The sequence below is a fragment of the Paramisgurnus dabryanus genome, chromosome 1 (genome assembly GCF_030506205.2).
Source record: "Paramisgurnus dabryanus chromosome 1, PD_genome_1.1, whole genome shotgun sequence".
Classification (NCBI taxonomy): domain Eukaryota; kingdom Metazoa; phylum Chordata; class Actinopteri; order Cypriniformes; family Cobitidae; genus Paramisgurnus; species Paramisgurnus dabryanus.
In genome coordinates, this window is record NC_133337.1 from 35,195,675 (window position 1) to 35,217,692 (window position 22,018).

Below are 22,018 nucleotides of genomic sequence, written 5' to 3' on the forward strand. Positions count from 1 at the left end.
CGACCCCCAAACTCTGAATTCAAGCCACAGTACACAGTGAAGACAGTGAAGCATGGAGGTGCAAGCATCATGATATGGGCATGTTTCTCCTACTATGGTGTTGGGCCTTTTTATCGCATACCAGGGATCATGGATCAGTTTGCATATGTTAAAATACTTGAAGAGGTCATGTTGCCCTATGCTGAAGAGGACATGCCCTTGAAATGGTTGTTTCAACAAGACAATGACCCAAAACACACTAGTAAACGGGCAAAGTCTTGGTTCCAAACCAACAAAATTAATGTTATGGAGTGGCCAGCCCAATCTCCAGACCTTAATCCAATTGAGAACTTGTGGGGTGATATCAAAAATGCTGTTTCTGAAGCAAAACCAAGAAATGTGAATGAATTGTTAAAGAATCATGGAGTGGAATAACAGCTGAGAGGTGCCACAAGTTGGTTGACTCCATGCCACACAGATGTCAAGCAGTTTTAAAAAACTGTGGTCATACAACTAAATATGAGTTCAGTGATTCACAGGATTGCTAAATCCCAGAAAAAAAAAATGTTTGTACAAAATAGTTTTGAGTTTGTACAGTCAAAGGTAGACACTGCTATTTTTTTGAACACACCCCTTTCAACTAATTGCCCAATTGCACAGCCTTAAGAGCGTGCATATCATGAATGCTGGGTCTCATTTGTTTTCTGAGAATCTACTGAACCTACTGGTAACTTGTTTGCCACGTAGCAATAAAAAATATACTAAAAACCTTGATTATTCTGGTTAGTCACATTGTACTGCTATTATTTTGAACAAGACTGTATAAGGAGGGAACAGGTGATGACAATGGCACTAACTACTAAACATGTGAAAATGATTAACCAATAATGAGAATGATAATGAACACAATAATGATTAAACACAATAAAAACTGACACAATGAAAACAAAACCCTGATCCAGAACCTTATTTTTTTAGACTGTAAAAATGTAAAGGTGCTACAAGGTTTGCCACTCTCCTCATAGCCTATTTAACAAATTGTGACCCTGTCTGTGAAAACGCAGCTAGTCTTTTTTTTATTTAGGCTACTATAAAATAAATTATAATGTAAAGAACATTCTTATATATAAGAATTATATGTTTATATGTTTAATATTGACTGAGTGAAGCCATGTGAAATATTGAAAATTATGATTTAAATTAACCTAAAATTAGATTATGACACTTTATCCTGTTTTTGTAGGTCGCAGGTTGCCCACTGAGTCATCTCACGCATCTTGCCTCTCTCTTTCATCTGTAACATTCAGTTCTGGACGCATCTTTTCTCATTTATCTGAGCGCTCTGTTGACTTGTTGCTGGAAGAATCTCAATTCAGGCAGGATGAAAGGATTCTTACTTGCTTTGCTTATACTTTTGAATTATTGCATTTGCGATAATGTGCAGAACTTTGGTGGAGACATCAGGGACTTTGTAGTTGGTAACAGTAAACTGTTTGTTCTTACTGACCGTCGACTACATCAGATGAGACACGATCTATCTCTGGAAACGACAAAGGATTTTACTGCAACACTCCCAAACACAGTTAAACTTTTGGTGCCTTTTGAGGCGAACGACACCCTGATTACATGCGGAACATCTAACGGTGGATACTGTGAAGTTCTTGATCTCAGTAATATTACAAACAGAATTCACTGGGAACACAAATCCAGTGTACCACAGACAAATGAGAAATCCATAGCATTCATAGTGGACAGCAGCCCTAATAACAGCCCTAATGGTGCTTACCTGTTGGTTGGGAGGAAGGACGATAGTGCCAGTAAAAAGCATACGATTGTCACCTTGTGGAGCACTTCAGATTCTCAACCAGGCTCTATTTTCTCTCCATCAGACGACGGATCAACTCCCTTCATTCGTACAGAAAGATACGTAGAGTTTGTAGATGGGTTTCAGATCAAACTCTTGTACCTGTTTCTCAATGCAAAGACTGAGTCCGGTTGGCAAGCGTTTGCCCTCAGGCTCAATAACCCCAAAAGAAAGAAGAAAGACATTCTGAAGAGCATGACTGGAACAATGTTAAAATGCTGTTATGATAAATCTCGTCCTGTCCTCGTCGCATCAGCTCTTATTTCTTCAGATAAAGCTGTGATCTGGACAGGTGTCTTTAGGGCGCAAAATGATCTAGAGGACACCGCACTCGCTGTTTATGACCTCAGTAATGTTGATGGTAAAGTTAAAGATTTCTGCTTCAGCGGCAAGACATGAAAGATTAGTTCACAGGTAAGGGATGGTGCTATTTTTATTTCTACATTTATTTATTTATTTACTTTGCATGTATTTTACTTATTTCACAATTCACCTAAATTACATAAAGCTGAAGTTTGTTATTTTCATTACAGACAGATCCACATCATTTGCCAGTAGCAGTAGTTTTTAAATACAAATCAATGAGTTCAGTAGCAGCAGATAGGAGTGAATCTTGGATTGTGCTCTACATTGGAACCAAAGATGGACAACTGATAAAGGTCGGGTCCGTCCGTTATTTTTCTTTCTGTACATTTTCCTTAGTTTAAATCTCGCATACTTTCCTGCGAATTATGTTCTACTAGAACCTAGCAATGTTTGTTTTTGCAATAGTTCTCAGTTTTAAAATGCAGCCCTTTTTAAGTCAAGGTTTGTATTATGACATTGTTTGTATTTGTAGGTTGTGTTGGATGAGAGTTTTAGTCCAGGCTGTCCCACAGTGCTGTACAGATCTGATGATGATCAAAAAGTGCTTACCAAAATGCATTTAGATCCAGTAGATAACAAACATATCTACATAGCTCTGAAAAACCAAGTGAGGATTTCATTTAACAAACAATTACATTTATTACCTGCTTCTGATCAAAGTAAATGTGAAATTTTCTTCTTATGATTTTAAAATAGATCAGAAGAGTTCCTGTGGTTCAGTGTGTTAAACACAGCTCTCTGAGAGACTGCAGAGCTGCGCTGGATCCTCTCTGTGGTTGGTGTGTTGAGACACGCAGGTCTGGATGCTGCTACTATACGTACCACTTTAGAAACGTCTCGGGTTACTAATGTAACCATTGTTCCCCGAGAAGGGAACGAGACGCTGCGTCGCCGAAGCTACGCTATGGGAACGCCCTCTGCGTGATTGCGTCTGAAGCACGTATGTCAAATCAGTCCAATGGTCAAGTGACACGTCATAGGCGGGTGACGTGGGAACCAGGAAGCTATAAAAAGAGCACCCGGCAAGCCGACTTCAGCTAGATTGTGCCGAAGCAAGGCGAGACAGGGATGCAGGGAGTATGGCAGGGAGACGCAGCGTCTCGTTCCCTTCTCGGGGAACAATGGTTACATTAGTAACCCGAGACGTTCCCCTTCGAGGGAACTCGAGCTGCGTCGCCGAAGCTACGCTATGGGAACGATGTACCAAAACACCATACTACCAAATGCCTGTCTGTGTGTAAAAATGCGCACAGCTTAAGACATGAGCACCTGGGCTCCAGGCGTAGCACCAACATCTAACTCGTAAAACCGAACGAATGTGAGCGGAGAGGACCAGCCTGCCGCATCACAGACATCCTGCATTGAAGCCCCTAGCCACAAGGCTTTGGAGGCTGCCATACCCCGAGTAGAATGAGCCCTGACGGCGATGGGTGAAGGCCGTCCAGTGGTCTCATAAGCCAGAGAGATAGCCTCAACTATCCATTTACTGAGTGTCTGCTTGGTCGCCGGCAGGCCTTTCTTGGGCGAGCCAAAGCACACAAACAGTTGCTCAGACCTTCTCCACAAAGAAGATCTGTGAACATAGGCATCCAGTGCTCGCACTGGACACACCAAGTTAAGCTTTTCCTGATTCCTATCCCTAAATGGGGGAGGACAGAGGGCCTGAAGTACAACAGGTCGTGGCACATTAGTCGGTACCTTAGGCACATAGCTGGGCCTTGGGTACAAGAAAGCCTTAACCATCCCCGGTGCAAATTCAAGGCACGTAGGGGAAACCGACAGGGCCTGAAGGTCACCCACTCTCCTCAGAGAAGTGACTGCCAACAGAAGTACTGTCTTAAGTGCCACAAACTTGACTGGAACGGTCTCAATGGGCTCAAACGGAGCCAAGGACAGACCTTCCAGCACCACGGCCAGGTCCCAAGCTGGGACCCTGGGTCGGACTACAGGCCTCAGCCTCCGAGTGCCACGAAGGAAGCGAACCACCAGCGGGTCTCTCCCAAGGGACTGCCCGACTAAAGGAACATGGTAAGCCGAGATGGCCGCCACATACACCTTCAGTGTAGAAGGAGATAACCCTGCGGTGAACTTTTCCTGCAGAAACTCCAAGACTGTACCAATTGGGCAGTTCACAGGGTCGTGCAGGTGTTTGCTGCACCAGGAAGTAAAGACTCTCCATTTAAAGGCATAAAGCTTCCTCGTGGAGGGAGCTCTGGAGTGAAGAATGGTCTCGGCAGCCTCAGCTGAGAGACCAGATTCTATGAGTCTGGCCCCCTCAGTGGCCAGACCCACAGTTTCCATAACTCTGGACGGGGGTGAAGAATCGAGCCACCCGCCAGAGAGAGGAGATCCCTCCTGACGGGTATTTCCCAAGGTGAGCCGTCGAGGAGGGACACCAGCTCCGAGAACCATATCCGGTTCGGCCAGAGTGGGGCTACCAACAACAAGCGGACGTTGTTGCGACGAACCCTCTCCAGAACTCCCGGGAGCAGAGCGATCGGGGGAAAAGCGTACAGCCGTAGCCTCGGCCACGGCTGAACCATGGCATCCAGTCCCAGCGGTGCTGGAAGTGTGAGAGAAAACCATAGCGGACAGTGTGTCGTCTCTCTGGACGCAAACAGATCCACTTCCGCCTGGTAAAATCTCGCCCAGATGGACTCCACCACCTGAGGGTGGAGCCTCCACTCCCCGGGCCTCAGCCCCTGTCTCGACAGGACGTCTGCTCCCTGATTCAGACACCCGGGAATGTACACTGCTCTGAGGGACAGCAACTTCCCCTGTGTCCACAGAAGGATATGGCGCGCCAATTTGTACAAAGGGCGTGAACGCAAACCCCCCTGGTGGTTGATGTACGCGACTACCGACGTATTGTCTGTCCGGACTAACACGTGATGGCCCCGCAGGTGAGGGATGAAACATCTCAGGGCGTAGAACACTGCCATCATCTCTAGGCAATTTATATGCCAGCTGAGCTGCCTGGCCCCCCATAATCCATGGGCCAGATGGCTCCCCATAGTTGCTCCCCAGCCTGTGAGGGAAGCATCCGTTGTCATCGTAACTCGACGGAACTGAGCCCCCAACATCAGTCCTTGGGAGAGAAACCATGGTCTCTTCCAAAGATCTAAGGCACGAAGACATCTGCGCGTGACCTTGATCAGACGGAACGGGTTGCCCCTCGGGGAAAACCCTTTGGTTTTGAGCCACCACTGTAGCGGTCTCATGTGAAGCAGCCCAAGGGGTATCACATTGGACGCTGCTGCCATGAGCCCCAACAATCTCTGAAATTGTTTTACAGTGTGTGACTGGCCTAACTTCACTCTGCCTACAGCCAAAAGAATGGATTCCACACGAGCAGGGGACAGATGTGCCTGCATTGTCGTTGAATCCCATATAACGCCAAGAAAAGCTGTCCTCTGTACTGGAGAGAGCATGCTTTTCTTTGCATTTAGCCTTAACCCCAGTTCTCTCATGTGGGTCAGCACAGCATCTCGATGCTGCGCTGCCATACTCTCTGATTGGGCTAAAATTAACCAATCGTCTATGTAGTTTAAGACACGGATGCCCCGGAGTCGTAATGGAGCCAGCGCTGCATCCATGCACTTTGTAAATGTACTGGGTGACAGAGATAGACCGAAAGGGAGAACCCGATATTGGTAAGCCACGCCCCCGAAGGCGAACCTCAGGAATCTCCTGTGTTGCGGGAGGATAGATATGTGAAAATACGCGTCTTTTAGATCTATCGTCACAAACCAGTCCTCGGATCTGATTTGTGTGACGATCTGCTTTATAGTTAACATCTTGAACTTTAGTTTTGCAACAGACCGGTTCAGATGACGTAGATCTAAAATCGGACGTAACCCCCCGTCTTTCTTTGGAACTATGAAATAGCGGCTGTAAAACCCTGACTCCCTGTTGTGAGGAGGAACGCATTCTATGGCTTCCTTGCACAAGAGAGTTTCTACTTCTTGTTCCATTATTAGAGCCTGCCCAGCACCCACTATGGTAGATAACACGCCGTTGAAATGGGGTGGCTGGTTGCAAAACTGAATTTTGTAGCCCTTTTCTATTATTTGCAAAACCCACTGAGACACGTTTGGCAGGAGTTTCCACGCTGCCGAATTTTCTATAAGGGGGACCAGCCTCTCGAGACTGGCTTTTTGTGTACTGCTTAAACTTTCCCCGGTGCCCTGAACCAAACTGGCAGGGTTCAACCTGGGTGATATTAATGCCTCCCTCCTCGGAGAGAGGTCTTGCGTGCCCCGCGCACGAGGCACACAAGAATATGAAGCCGCTGTGCCCCGAAACACACACTGCGGCGGGGTTAACACACTGACATCCCGAGGGCATCGAGGAGAGACGGGCACCGTGTTGTGAGGTGACTGCCGGCTCTCCCCGATTGGGGGCTGCCCTCGGAAACATGACACTACGTCCCTCAGGACTTCTTTTTAGCCGACGCCTTCCTCGCCATAATAACAGCCCTCAGGTCTGTTTTCTGTTTAGAAGATGTCTGAGTACGACCGCCCGAACCCCAGTTCTTTTGAGGGGGACCACGAGTGGCAACACTACGCTTCTGCGATGCTCTATACGATGGCTGCTCCCGCCCAGCAGCCCTAGAATCAAGAGCACGGCGGGGGAGATAGCGTTCGAACGCCGCCGACTGCTTACGAGCCTCCGTAAATCTCTCGACGACAGTATTAACGGCATCGCCGAAAAGACCGGAGGGCGCAACGGGCGCGTCTAAGAGGAAAGCCCTATCTGAGGATTTAAGCTCAGACAGATTAAGCCATAAATGGCGTTCCGTGGCTACGAGAGCTCCCATCGATCTACCCACGGCTTTCGCAGTTTCTTTAATCGCCCTGAGTGACACATCAGTGACTCGACGAAGCTCTTTAAAAACATCAGACGTACCCCCCGCCTCGGTATCCAAATCTTTAAGTAGTTCTGCTTGGTACGCCTGTAAGACAGCTAGGGTATGCAGTGAAGCCCCAGCCTGTCCTGCAGACTTATACGCTTTACCCACTAAAGACGAGGTTAACCTAACCGGTTTCGTGGGAAGCGAAGGCGATTTTAAAGATGACGCCGCAGCGGGGGAGAGATAGCTCGCAAGCGTCTGCTCCACCCGGGGCATCGTTAAATACCCGTGCTCACCCATCCCCACAATGTTGGAATACATGGCGGCGTGAGGGGTATGAACACGGGCCGAATACGGAGCTTTCCATGATCTCGACAGCTCGCTGTGGAGATCAGGGAAAAAAGGCATGTTGCGCCGCGAAGGTTGAGATTTTTGCTTTAAAAAACGGTCGTCTAACATGCTCTGAGGACGAGCGCTCTGTGTTTCCGCCGGCCAGTCTAACTTTAAGCGAGCCACAGCATTAGTGACAACCTCCATCAAATCATCGAACGCGGGGGACGAATGAGAAGGCTCCTCAGCGTCCACCACGTCCACAGACATAATATCGACTTCCTCGGACGACGATACATGCAAAACTGGGCTCCCGCCCTGGGCGGAAGAAACCGCAGCGCGTGCTTCCGAATCCAGAGACGGGGCGCTAGATCCCGCGGGTGAAGGCTGAGAAAGGGGGAGACCCGTCTCAAGCTCGTCCGCGAGATCTAGTTGTGATCCCCACGATCGCAGCTTCCGCCCTGCCTCGGCAGCAGCGGGGCCAGAACCGTGGGGAACACGCGGCTCACCACCCTCCTCGAAGAGAGCGAGCCGCGAGCGCAACGTACGGAGCGGCATCCTTTCACAATGTGCACAACCACCCCTCTCAAGAGATGATCGTGCGTGTTGTGCCCCGAGGCACATAACACAAAGACGATGCGAGTCCTCGCTCGTAATGAAACGAGGACACGGGGAAGCACACTCCTTAAAACTTTGCTTAGACATGATAATGACACACACTCGCTTGCTGAGGCACAAAGAGCTGAAGTCGGCTTGCCGGGTGCTCTTTTTATAGCTTCCTGGTTCCCACGTCACCCGCCTATGACGTGTCACTTGACCATTGGACTGATTTGACATACGTGCTTCAGACGCAATCACGCAGAGGGCGTTCCCATAGCGTAGCTTCGGCGACGCAGCTCGAGTTCCCTCGAAGGGGAACTATATATTTTTAATATTCAACATCAAACTTGTCTAACTGATATATTTTTACTTGTGTCAAGATGCTCCACCCAGGATGAATGCTTGATCTCCTCATGGATATCCTTCCCAAATAACTCCATTCAGAAACCACTGCTGTCTTTTCAGGTGGCAGAGAAATCCTCTAGAGAGGTAGATCATCATCTTGATTTGTAATTTTTAATAGATTACTGTTTACTGATCAGTGTTATCCCTTACACAGATGACTCTACATCTCACCTTGAGTCTGGACAGCACACAAAATCCTTCCATCTTTTTGTGTACATTCACTACAGCGGGTCTAAATCTGTGTGATAGATCTGATCCTGCTGCAGTTTTTCCAAACTGCTCCTGTGGTTTTTCAGACCAGCATCTGTCTAGTGAAGGTTGGTTTTCTTTCAGCGGACCTTAGCCTGTCTTCCTCATCAGTTTATATAAATCAATACAGTAGCTTGCTGTGGTAGTGTGCAGATTTTTACAGGATCTCATAAAGATCAATGGGAGAAAAGATGCTAATTTCACCCCACTTGTTACTGAAACGTTAAGGAATAAAAACCAGATCAAAGGATAAAATAAAGAAACCACTCCTTAAATTACAACATGTTTGCAATAATCTCCAACCAATGTAAGAATTAAAGTGGCAATTATAAAAGTTTTTGTTTATTTAATGGAAATTAATCAACAAAACCTTTCTGGAAATCATTGTAAAATAATTTTTGGTTGTATAACAATTGTTATAAGTATTAATGGGGTTTTTCTGTAATCTGTTCAGGTTTGGAGATTTTAGCTTCAGTCACTGTTGGGAATCAGAAGATCACAGAGACCCTGATGCTGAAGAACTGCTCAACTATTACAGATAATTCACCAGTGGCTTCTTATGGTCATGTGATCCAACCAATCAGCGTGAAGAGGTGCCTATAAATAACAGTCCCTCACCTATGTCCCGGTTTTTATCCCTCACTCTCAGCTAGAGGCCAATTCACACTGATCCAACAGACTCTTTTGGCAGTTGTTGGATCAAAGTAAATGAGACTTTGGAATGTTGGTGTCTTGGTATTTGTTAGTGTCTGCTGGAGTTGGTAGTTGCTGGACCAGTGTGCATTGGCCTTAATGCCTCTATCCTAGATAAAGAGAGGAAAGTGCTCGGAGCCCTCCCCTCGGACAGAACGCTAAATATGCTTTCTCTCATTCCCTATCGATGACATGTTAATGTGAACTCATAAAACTTGGATATTGTTAGTTAAAGGGACACTTCACCAATTTGCATTAAGTTTTGCTCATGTTTTTGAATGGTCATCATTTCCTCAGTTGCCGCTGAGACAGGAGAAATACAGATTTCAGTGTTGCACTTCCTTCTTTCAATGATGTAAAAATCATAATTTTGCATCATTGAAAGAAGGAAGTCCAATATCTTTGTTGAGGGGGTGAGACTACAAACACCCCTTTTCTCTGTCAAATAGGCACCAAATCCTAAATTTATGTAACATTTCTACTACAAATATGAACCAATGTCAAGAATTACAACTTTTAATTAAAACATTTATTAGCAAATGTTGAATTTAACTTGAAACAAGATTAATAAATGTTGTAGAAGTATTGCATATTGTTTAAGCTAATGCATCAACTAAGCTTAACAAACACAACCTTATTGCAAAAATGTTACCCAAAATTCTTATTTTTGAAATAACTAAAAGTAAAATAAAGCAATAAGCCCCAAGAAGCAGTGGGTTACCATTGCATTTTATAACAGCTAAGGGGCGTTGTTAGGCACGACCCCATTAGCTGTTATAAAATGCACTGTAACCCCACTGCTTCGCGGGGTTTATTGCGTTTATAAAACGGTTACTTCATATGCATAGCAGGGTTTCACAAAATGAAACACAAATAAGTTGTAATTATATTAGTACAAATATTACTCTTCCGCCAAACAAAGATCAAATATGCTTGGAAGCATGCTTAACTCTTTCCCTGTCAACGTTTCTTTTTAAGTTGCCACCCAGTTTTAGTTTAATGCCTTACAGAAAAATTATCGTCTTTAAATAAACATAAAATATCAAATGAAAGAACAGCTAAAAGCGGAGATAATTCCATTTTTGTGAAGAACTTTTGTAAGAGATCAGATTCAGAGCCATCAAAACTTCCACGTCACGCTAAATCCACCACAACGCTGTTGTGTTGAGTGAATGCGTCAGTGTTTAAGTTGGGTAAGATTGCCATTTAGTGGATAATAGCGGAAATATCAATTTAAGACAAATCAACTCAGAGAACGTTTTTTTTCTTTATTGGCGAAATGACTCAACAATATTTATTGACATTTATCTGGATATCGCCATAATTGTGCAAATGTAGAAAAATAAAAAATGATTAAAGACTGTGGTGTGTATTTTCATAAATCAGTACGTAGCAACAGTGGCGCAGTGATACTTGTAATGCGGTCTGAACCGTGGGTTTACCGGGGTATTTTATCTTAGAACGCGTTTCAACCAATCAGAATGGAGAACCAGAATGAGCCGTTTTATAATAAATAATTTCCCAGTCTGAGCACATTTCATACTTTAAATTATAATAAAGTACTTATTACCAATGCTTGCCATTCTGTATACTTTCACTCTGCTATTTGCAAAATTTGTTCTGTTAAATGCTCTGTGCAACATAACCTGATATGCAAAGCCCATCATGTTTTGTAACCACAGTGCAGCCTTAAAGTCTTACTGTAGTTCTGGACATTTGAACTAATATATTATTTCCTTATAATTTATTAATATATTTTCTTATAGTACAATATATGATTATAATATATACATCTTAGTTAATCAGTTTGCTCAGTCAGATGCTTTGGGCAGGTACTTCTACTTTTAACTGTCGAGTCTCATTATAACACTGAATAAATCCAGGTGTGTGCAGTGCGTCTCAGCTGGATGTCATTGGTCCTCTTCTGTCAAGTGTTGTGACTGGACACAGGGACCTGAACCACAATTACAGATACAGGTAAAAATAAATTATAAGATTCAAAATGTATAAATTTGGTCGTGTAATCTTCTAAAAGAGTTAAATGAAGCACTCATGGTTCTGTCTTGTCTCTACTCTTTAGGATGTTTGCAAAGATGTACACTATGATACAGACTACAAAGTAAGTGTCACACTGAATTTGTGCTCCACTTATTGTATAAGAAGTATGGAAAGTTAAATAATTTTGTGTCTGTATGTTATGCTGCGTTCATCGTCCATTCATTTATTTTTCAAACCCACTTATCCTCTGAAGGGTAGCAGGAGGGCTGGAGCCTTTCAAGTAAATTTTAAATTATACCACAGGCCTGTTGAATGCTTTATTTTGATTGGTTGAGAAATGTTCATAGGTGTTAATTATTTTTCTGTAAACCTCACACCAAACCTATCAAATGTCTTTAAATAACCACCAAAGCTACATTTTTGGTAACCGTGATAATTGACTCCGGTCTTTTGAATTATTAAAAAATTGTAAGGTGTAAACAAAGGCAAGCAGAGGTGGTGGATCCAAATGCAAATGACTTACACAATAACATGTATGTATGTTTACCTTTAACACTTTGTGTCCTATACAGAAGCCAGAGATTTTCTCTATAGAGCCGAACAGAGTTTCTTTCCATGGCAGAAACAATGTTTTACTAACAGGAAGCAACCTGGAATCTGTCACTAAAATCCGTATTCAAGGGGATCTGGACTGCTTTCCAAAAGAGTGAGACTTTTTGACTTTTTGTGTTTGTTTTGATGTCTGTGTATAGTATATACAAAATAGTTTTTGTGTGAATAAATGTGTTTCTCCAGGACTCCTGTGTTTGGTCGTTCAGGTGACAGTCTAAGGTTCCACGTTCCTCCCAGTAAAACTAAAGGAACAGCAAAAGTGTGCGCTGTTACTGAGGATGACCGTTGTCATGGTAACAGCATCATCACTTACAGTTCCCAACCCAGCTGCACAGGAATACAACCCAAAGTCACCTGGAGAAGGTATAAGACCATAAGACATGCAGACAAAATAGCAAAAACTTAAGTAAAATTATTCAGTTATAGAAAATTGTGCATCTGTCCATCAGTGGTGGAAGGAAGATTCACGTACAGGGAAACAATATGGAGTTTGTGGAATCAATCATTGTGCATCCCTCCAATAAAGAGATCAAAACACAATACAACACAAGCTCAAAGGTAAAATGTTCTTATTATGCTCATGTTTGGCTGAAAGTGTCATGCTATTGTCAGCTATTTAACTTTAGTTTCAAAATTGCCCCAATTCACACATACTTAAGATGAAATGTGTGAGTTTCCTGTTTGCCGAGGTAGATCCTTAGTTTACTTAACAGGCAAATCCATCTCATTGTCCTTATTAGTATTGTTTACTATTACAAAATAAAGCAATAAACCCCGAGAAGCAGTGGGTTACCAGTGCATTTTATAACAGCTAAGGGGCGTTGTTAGGCACGACGCGAATAAAATGCACTGGTAACCCAACGCTTCGAGGGGTTTATTGCGTTTATAAAACGGTTACTTCATATGCATAACGTTAGCGGGATTTTATAAAATAAAACCCAAAAAAGTTGTAATTATATTAGTACAAATATTACTCTTCCGCCAAACAAAGTAGTTCCTCAGAATCAAGTGTGACTGAAACAGAGCGCAGTTCCCAACCAACACAGACACAGCAAAGACACAATGAAAATATGATTTAAGACTGTGGTGTTTATTTTATAAATCACCATTCATCTAATTTATACATTAACATTTATATCGTGCAACTGTTGAAGTGATCAAATATGCTTGGAAGCATGCTGAACTCTTTCCCCGTCAGCGTTTTTTTTTTTAAGTTGCCACCCAGTTTTAGTTTAATGCCTTCCAAAAAATTATCTTCTTTATATAAACATAAAATATTAAATGAAAGAACAGACCATCCGCTTTGAAACAAAAACAAACAAAAAAAAAACATTTCATCCTACCTTCATTTGATCTCTTATCACCTCTAAAATTTTTTTATTAAAAGCGGAGATAATTCCATTTTTGTGAAGAACTTTAGTAAGAGATCAGATTCAGACGGAGCCATGAACAGTACTACACGGTGTTTTCAGTGAATGCGTCAGTGTTTAAGTTGGGTAAGATCGCCACCCAGTGGATAATAGCGGACGTGTGAACTTGAGTTATAAAATCCTCAGACAACGTTTTCTCTTTATCGACGAGATGACTCAACAATACTTATTGACATTCATCTGGATATCGCCATTAATAGTGCAATTGTAGACAAATTAAAAATATGATTTAAGACTGTGGTGTTTATTTTCATAAATCAATACGCAGTCAGTGGCGCAGTGATACTTATGTAATGTGGTCTGAACCGTGAGGTTACCGGACGTATTTAATCACGGCTTAGAACGCGTTTCAACCAATCAGAATGAAGAACCAGAACTGCCCGTTTTATAATATTAATTATAAAACGGGCAGTTCTGGTTCTTCATTCTGATAAAATACCCCGGTAAACCCACGGTTCAGACCGCATTACAGTAGAGTAATTAGAGTATCACTGCGCCACTGTTGCTGTGTACTGATTTATGAAAATAAACACCACAGTCTTTAATCATATTTTAAATTTTTCTACAATTGCACAATTATGGCGATATCCAGATAAATTTCAATAAATATTGTTGAGTCATCTCATCAATAAAGATAAAACTCTCCCTGAGGAGTTTATACCTCAAAGTGATATTTCCGATATCCACTGGGTGGCGATCTTACCCAACTTAAACACTGACGCATTCACTCAACACTAAAAACAGCGTGTTTTGATCAGGCTCTGAATCTGACCTCTTACAGAAGTTATTCACATAAATGGAATTATCTCCGCTTTTAGCTAAAAAATTTGAGAGGTGATGAGAGAACAAAATGGAGGTAGGATGAAACGGTTTTTTTTTTTTTTTAGAAAGCGCATTGTCTGTTCTTTCATTTAATATTTTATGTTTATTTAAAGAAGATAATTTTTCTGCAAGGCATTAAACTAAAACTGGGTGGCAACTTAAAAAAAAAACAGCTGACGGGGAAAGAGTTCACCATGCTTCCAAGCATATTTGATCCATTTCAACAGTTGCACGATATAAATGTTAATGTATAAATTAGATGAATGTTGATTTATGAAAATAAACACCACAGTCTTTAATCATATTTTCATTGTGTCTTTGCTGTGTCTGTGTTGGTTGGGAACTGCGCTCTGTTTCAGTCACACTTGATTCTGAGGAACTGCTTTGTTTGGCGGAAGAGTAATATTTGTACTAATATAATTACAACTTATTTGTGTTTTATTTTATAAAATCTCGCTAACGTTATGCATATGAAGTAACCGCTTTATAAACGCAATAACCCCCCCGAAGCAGTGGGGTTACAGTGCATTTTATAACAGCTAAGGGGGTTTCCGCTTCGCGTCGTGCCTAACAACGCCCCTTAGCTATTATAAAATGCACTGGTAACCCACTGCTTCGTGGGGCTTATTGCTTTATTATATTCACAAATTACATCTTACTTTACTCTTAGTCATATTTTCATTCTCAGGATTTATGGTTTTACACCCACCCTTATGATGGCAATGGTCTCATTCATTTGATGTTGAAAGTTGGGAACGTCATTTTAGACTGTGCTAGTTTGACCCACCACCCTGATCCAGAGTTCATTGGATTTACAGCTGCACCCATGGACAATAATGTACTGGTGATTATAAAGGTAAACACTGATTTTAATGATAAAGTGACTGTCACTGCAGGAACTATAAGTGTGATACACACGAACAGAAATGAAGATATTTATTAATCATTATTACGCACTACTTCCTATCTCTCTCTCTCTCTCTATCAGAAAAAAGCAGATAAGTTGAATTTGAGGATGGATGAGGTGAAGGTGTCTGGTCTACAGGGCGATGATGAATATGAGTGTGTTCTGGAAAATATTTCTTCTCAAACCATTACATGTTTGATTAAAGGAGCCCTGATCTCAGTTGACTCTGTTACTGTAAGTTTCAATTTCAATTATTTATAAAACAATCATAGTTTTCAAAGTGCTTAACAATGTCAGACACACAAACTAAAACAGATACAGAGTGATATGTTTGATGTCTTCATAGTATTTTTAAATACACAGTTTTTTTGACAAATCCTTCTGTGTTTATTACAGATCAGGGTTGGAAAATCGTTCAATCTTACGATGGGACAAAGCAGTTCAAAATATTCGTTTTGCATTAGACCACAGGACACATCTGATAAAGTGTGAAATGGCAAAGGAATTAAATAGACATTTCTGGTAGTTGGAAAAACAAAATTGTCTAAGACTAGATAGAACTAATTGCTTCATGTTAAATTTCTTTTTTCATTTTATATTTCCTGTAATATTCCTGTTTTTAACATTTGTAATTATTTGTTTAGCCCTAACAAAAAAGCTTTTGTCAGATGCAGTGTTCTCTAAACACCAGGTGGCGCTCTATACTTACATATAAAGTGTACAATACTGTACATTAAAACTTCCTTCAGTCTACTGTTTACTGTTGTATATTTTTTGTAATAGTAAAAGACAATATTATTAATTATTGTCTTATTTCAATTGTTCAACTACACAGTTCTGTTTCTCTCTTATGTGATCACTCATAGTTGGATTATTATTATATAGCATTTTTAACAGGCCAAAAATAGAAAATCTGGGGGAGAGTTAGCACCTCCTTAACTCTGGAAGTTTTTTTTGCATGTTCTGATAAATCATTTTTTCATCCCTCTAATAAAGAGCTCAAAACTTCAACACAAGCAAAGGTAAAACGGCTTATTACTATTGCATTTGGCTAAAATGGATTTGACTCTTAGATGGGATTTAGCTGATTGTATTAATCATAATAAACATCAGCTATTTATAACTTTACTGTCAAAATGGCCCCCATTCACACATACAAGAGGTAGATATATCATTTTAGTTTGCTTCTATAGGCAAAATCATTTCATTGTCTATATTAGTATTGTTACATTATTATTACAAAATATTTATTGCATTTACAATGTACAGCTTACTACAGTATATACTGAATCAGGTTTTTATTCTAAATCTAAGATGTATGGTTTTACATTCACCCTTATAAGGGTACCCAGATAGCAAGCACACGTGGGCCACTTCATGTGGCACTGCTGGCCTTCTTATGGCCCGAATAAAAGGGATATGAACCTAAAGTGGCTCACATGTAAAATAGCAAAAATGGGCCACATATATCAAATCACATGTGGGCCTTTTCAGGCAAAGATGCTGTGCTCACGGCAACAAGTCATCTGAATATGAACTAAAAGTGTCCCATCCAACATATAGTGAATATGGCCCAAATATGCGCCACCTTTAGCAAAATGCTCCCCAACAGACACGGTCTAATCTTGGAATAAACCAAATGTGGCCCTCACATGTTGCAGCAAATGTGGCCCATTTCTTTTAAAACATATCTGGGCCAGTTTTGGCAAAGATATGGCATAGTAAGCATTGGCTCATGTGGGTGTGAGTCTGAAGTGATTCACATACCCAGCTAACAGAAAAAAGTTCTAAGAACGTTCCCTGAAAGTTCCCAAAAACGTTCTGCCAACATAGAAAGTGCCCATTTTCTTGACGTTTTAAGAATGTTTCTGTGTTGTCTGAACATTAGAGGAATGTTACATTTTACCATTTACAAGTTTTAATGTTCACACAATGTTTAAAACAACAACTGTTTTTATATTGACTTGTTTGCTTGTTATGTAAATGATAGAGAAACATTGCATTTTATTATTTTAAAATTGTTATAAAACATTATTTCTGAATGTTCAGTAAATATATTGCTGTAGAAAACACAATTCACTTATTAGGTTTAGATGTTGATGCTTTGTTTAATTTTAAGTCACCATTATTGTGATAAGTGTTTGTTTTAGTTGGACCCTTAACTTATTTACTAGTTGTTTCATGTTTGCCTTACTTACTTTGTGTGTATAAAACACATTTGTTATGGTAGTGTAAAGTTAAATGCAATAAAGTTGCAATTCTGTGGTGGTTGTTATATAATGGTAAACATTGTCATCTAATTAAATGATTTACTCATCAAATGTTTATTTTCTGTCAATATTGTATGTGAGATCCAGGATCTTTTGAAGCAGTTTATCATTAAAGGAACAGTATGTAAGAAATTTATATCAATTAATCATTAAATGGCCCTGAAATGTCACTAGACATTAAGAAATCATTTTCATTTGAAATACTTATATCACTGACAACAGTGGTCCGGCCAGGATATTGTCATTTAAAAAGTGGAGTTGCAGCCCTCAACTGATGTTTATGTTGTCGTTTGGTATATTGGCCACCAGCTGTGTGATTGCAGTACCAGTTTTAGCCACACGTTTTGTGATTGCAATACCAGTTTTGGCCACAATCCTACATACTGTTCCTTTAAGAAGTTTTAGAAACTTTGGACAAAATTAACTGCTGTATATTTGGGACGTACAAACATCAAGAATCAGACTATGAATCTCTACCATGGTGACAAAGAAAATTGTAAAATGTTCATTATTTATCCATGTTGCAGTGCATGCTGGGAGTCCTGGATGAGATTTGTAATTTGTTAATACCCAGCATGCATTGCAACATGAAGTTTTTCATTTAATTGTCACCATGGTTGAGATTCATACTCTGATTGTGGCATCACTCTGGCTTGCTCGTGGTTGAGATTTGTCAAACAGGAGTGGACCACACAAGTGCCATCAATCCATGCTAGGTGTGGGCCGGAGAAAGGTGTTGGATCTGGGCCAAATTTAAATAAACTATTACCCAGATTTGGGCCAAATTTGCCTTAATTGATTTGTGTTTGGCTGACATCTGTTATTTCTATGGTTTGCTTGTGGTAAAGATCTGGGAAAAAAAGGTGGACCTCTCAAGTGCCATCAATCCATGCTAGGTGTGGGCAGGAGAAAGGTGTTCGATCTGGGCCAAATTTAAATCAACTATTACCCAGATTTGGGCCAGATTTGCCTTAATTGATTTGTGTTTGGCTGACATCTGTTATTTCTATGGTTTGCTTGTGGTAAAGATCTGGGGAAAAAAAGGGTGGACCTCTCAAGTGCCATCAATCCATGCTAGGTGTGGGCAGGAGAAAGTTGTTCGATCTGGGCCAAATTTAAATCAACTATTACCCAGATTTGGGCCAGATTTGCCTTAATTGATTTGTGTTTGGCTGACATCTGTTATTTCTATGGTTTGCTTGTGGTAAAGATCTGGGGAAAAAAAGGGTGGACCTCTCAAGTGCCATCAATCCATGCTAGGTGTGGGCAGGAGAAAGGTGTTCGATCTGGGCCAAATTTAAATCAACTATTACCCAGATTTGGGTCAGATTTGCCTTAATTGATTTGTGTTTGGCTGACATCTGTTATTTCTATGGTTTGCTTGTGGTAAAGATCTGGGGAAAAAAAGGGTGGACCTCTCAAGTGCCATCAATCCATGCCAGGTGTGGGCCGGAGAAAGGTGTTGGATCTGGGCCAAATTTAAATCAACTATTACCCAGATTTGGGCCAGATTTGCCTTATTTGATTTGTGTTTGGCTGACATCTGTTATTTCTATGGTTTGCTTGTGGTAAAGATCTGGGAAAAAAGAGGTGGACCTCTCAAGTGCCATCAATCCATGCTAGGTGTGGGCAGGAGAAAGGTGTTCGATCTGGGCCAAATTTAAATCAACTATTACCCAGATTTGGGCCAGATTTGCCTTAATTGATTTGTGTTTGGCTGACATCTGTTATTTCTATGGTTTGCTTGTGGTAAAGATCTGGGGGAAAAAGGGTGGACCTCTCAAGTGCCATCAATCCATGCTAGGTGTGGGCCGGAGAAAGGTGTTTGATCTGGGCCAAATTTAAATAAACTATTACCCAGATTTGGGCCAGATTTGCCTTATTTGATTTGTGTTTGGCTGACATCTGTTATTTCTATGGTTTGCTTGTGGTAAAGATCTGGGGAAAAAAAGGGTGGACCTATCAAGTGCCATCAATCCATGCTAGGTGTGGGCCGGAGAAAGGTGTTGGATGTGGGCCAAATTTAAATCAACTATTACCCAGATTTGGGCCAGATTTGCCTTATTTGATTTGTGTTTGGCTGACATCTGTTATTTCTTTGGTTTGCTTGTGGTAAAGATCTGGGAAAAAAAGGATGGACCTCTCAAGTGCCTTCAATCCATGCTAGGTGTGGGCCGGAGAAAGGTGTTGGATCTGGGCCAAATTTAAATAAACTATTACCCAGATTTGGGCCAGATTTGCCTTATTTGATTTGTGTTTGGCTGACATCTGTTATTTCTATGGTTTGCTTGTGGTAAAGATCTGGGGAAAAAAAGGGTGGACCTCTCAAGTGCCATCAATCCATGCTAGGTGTGGGCCGGAGAAAGGTGTTGGATCTGGGCCAAATTTAAATCAACTATTACCCAGATTTGGGCCAGATTTGCCTTATTTGATTTGTGTTTGGCTGACATCTGTTATTTCTATGGTTTGCTTGTGGTAAAGATCTGGGGGAAAAAAAGGGTGGACCTCTCAAGTGCCATCAATCCATGCTAGGTGTGGGCCGGAGAAAGGTGTTGGATCTGGGCCAAATTTAAATCAACTATTACCCAGATTTGGGCCAGATTTGCCTTATTTGATTTGTGTTTGGCTGACATCTGTTATTTCTATGGTTTGCTTGTGGTAAAGATCTGGGGGGAAAAAAAGGGTGGACCTCTCAAGTGCCATCAATCCATGCTAGGTGTGGGCCGGAGAAAGGTGTTGGATCTGGGCCAAATTTAAATTAACTATTACCCAGATTTGGGCCAGATTTGCCTTATTTGATTTGTGTTTGGCTGACATCAGTTATTTCTATGGTTTGCTTGTGGTAAAGATCTGGGGGGATAAAAGGGTGGACCTCTCAAGTGCCATCAATCCATGCTATGTGTGGGCCGGAGAAAGGTGTTGGATCTGGGCCAAATTTAAATCAACTATTACCCAGATTTGGGCCAGATTTGCCTTATTTGATTTGTGTTTGGCTGACATCTGTTATTTCTATGGTTTGCTTGTGGTAAAGATCTGGGGGAAAAAAGGGTGGACCTCTCAAGTGCCATCAATCCATGCTAGGTGTGGGCCGGAGAAAGGTGTTGGATCCGGGCCAAATTTAAATTAACTATTACCCAGATTTGGGCCAGATTTGCCTTATTTGATTTGTGTTTGGCTGACATCTGTTATTTCTATGGTTTGCTTGTGGTAAAGATCTGGGGGGAAAAAAAGGGTGGACCTCTCAAGTGCCATCAATCCATGCTAGGTGTGGGCCGGAGAAAGGTGTTGGATCTGGGCCAAATTTAAATTAACTATTACCCAGATTTGGGCCAGATTTGCCTTATTTGATTTGTGTTTGGCTGACATCTGTTATTTCTATGGTTTGCTTGTGGTAAAGATCTGGGAAAAAAGAGGTGGACCTCTCAAGTGCCATCAATCCATGCTAGGTGTGGGCAGGAGAAAGGTGTTGGATCTGGGCCAAATTTAAATAAACTATTACCCAGATTTGGGCCAGATTTGCCTTAATTGATTAGTGTTTGGCTGACATCTGTTATTTCTATGGTTTGCTTGTGGTAAAGATCTGGGAAAAAAGAGGTGGACCTCTCAAGTGCCATCAATCCATGCTAGGTGTGGGCCGGAGAAAGGTGTTGGATCTGGGCCAAATTTAAATAAACTATTACCCAGATTTGGGCCAGATTTGCCTTATTTGATTTGTGTTTGGCTGACATCAGTTATTTCTATGGTTTGCTTGTGGTAAAGATCTGGGGGGATAAAAGGGTGGACCTCTCAAGTGCCATCAATCCATGCTAGGTGTGGGCCGGAGAAAGGTGTTGGATCTGGGCCAAATTTAAATCAACTATTACCCAGATTTGGGCCAGATTTGCCTTATTTGATTTGTGTTTGGCTGACATCTGTTATTTATGGTTTGCTTGTGGTAAAGATCTGGGGGAAAAAAGGTGGACCTCTCAAGGTCCATCAATCAGTGCTAGGTGTGGGCTGGAGAAAGGTGTTGGATCTGGGCCAAATTTAAATAAACTATTACCCAGATTTGGGCCAGATTTGCCTTATTTGATTTGCGTTTGGCTGACATCTGTTATTTCTATGGTTTGCTTGTGGTAAAGATCTGGGAAAAAAGAGGTGGACCTCTCAAGTGCCATCATTCCATGCCAAAGGTGGGCCAGATGAAGGTGTCAGTTGTAAGCCAGATCTGGGCCACAGCAATTTTGCTATCTGGGAATGATAATTATTTTAATGTTGAATATTTAATGGGAATATCACTTTGAACTGTGTTGGTTTGCTTGATCAAGAGTTCATTGAATTTACAACCACACATATTGGCAATGTAATTGTGAAAATAAACGTAAATTTGTACTTAAAAAGTATTTTTCCTGCTCAGACTTATTGTTTAATGTTGAGTGTTCTATTAAATAGCAAAGATGGCATGTGTCAAAGCTATTGTCATAACAAGTTTGATCATGGCTGTCAGTTTAGGGATATTTACAGTAAATGATTTGTAAATGTGATGGTATTGTTTGAGACACATAGTAGAAGTGTAAACTACAGTATGTGTTTAGTGTAAAGCAGCGTTAAATTGCTCCCCTGGTCTCCTCTATAATGAATTACTGTCATAATCAGGGCTAC

General features: G+C 41.4%; 1 pseudogene; it reads left to right on the plus strand.

Annotated features, from left to right (window-relative positions):
• The first annotated feature begins 1,360 nt into the window (after nucleotides 1-1,360).
• Nucleotides 1,361-15,753, plus strand: LOC135749830 (plexin-C1-like; annotated as a pseudogene).
• Nucleotides 15,754-22,018: the final 6,265 nt, after the last annotated feature.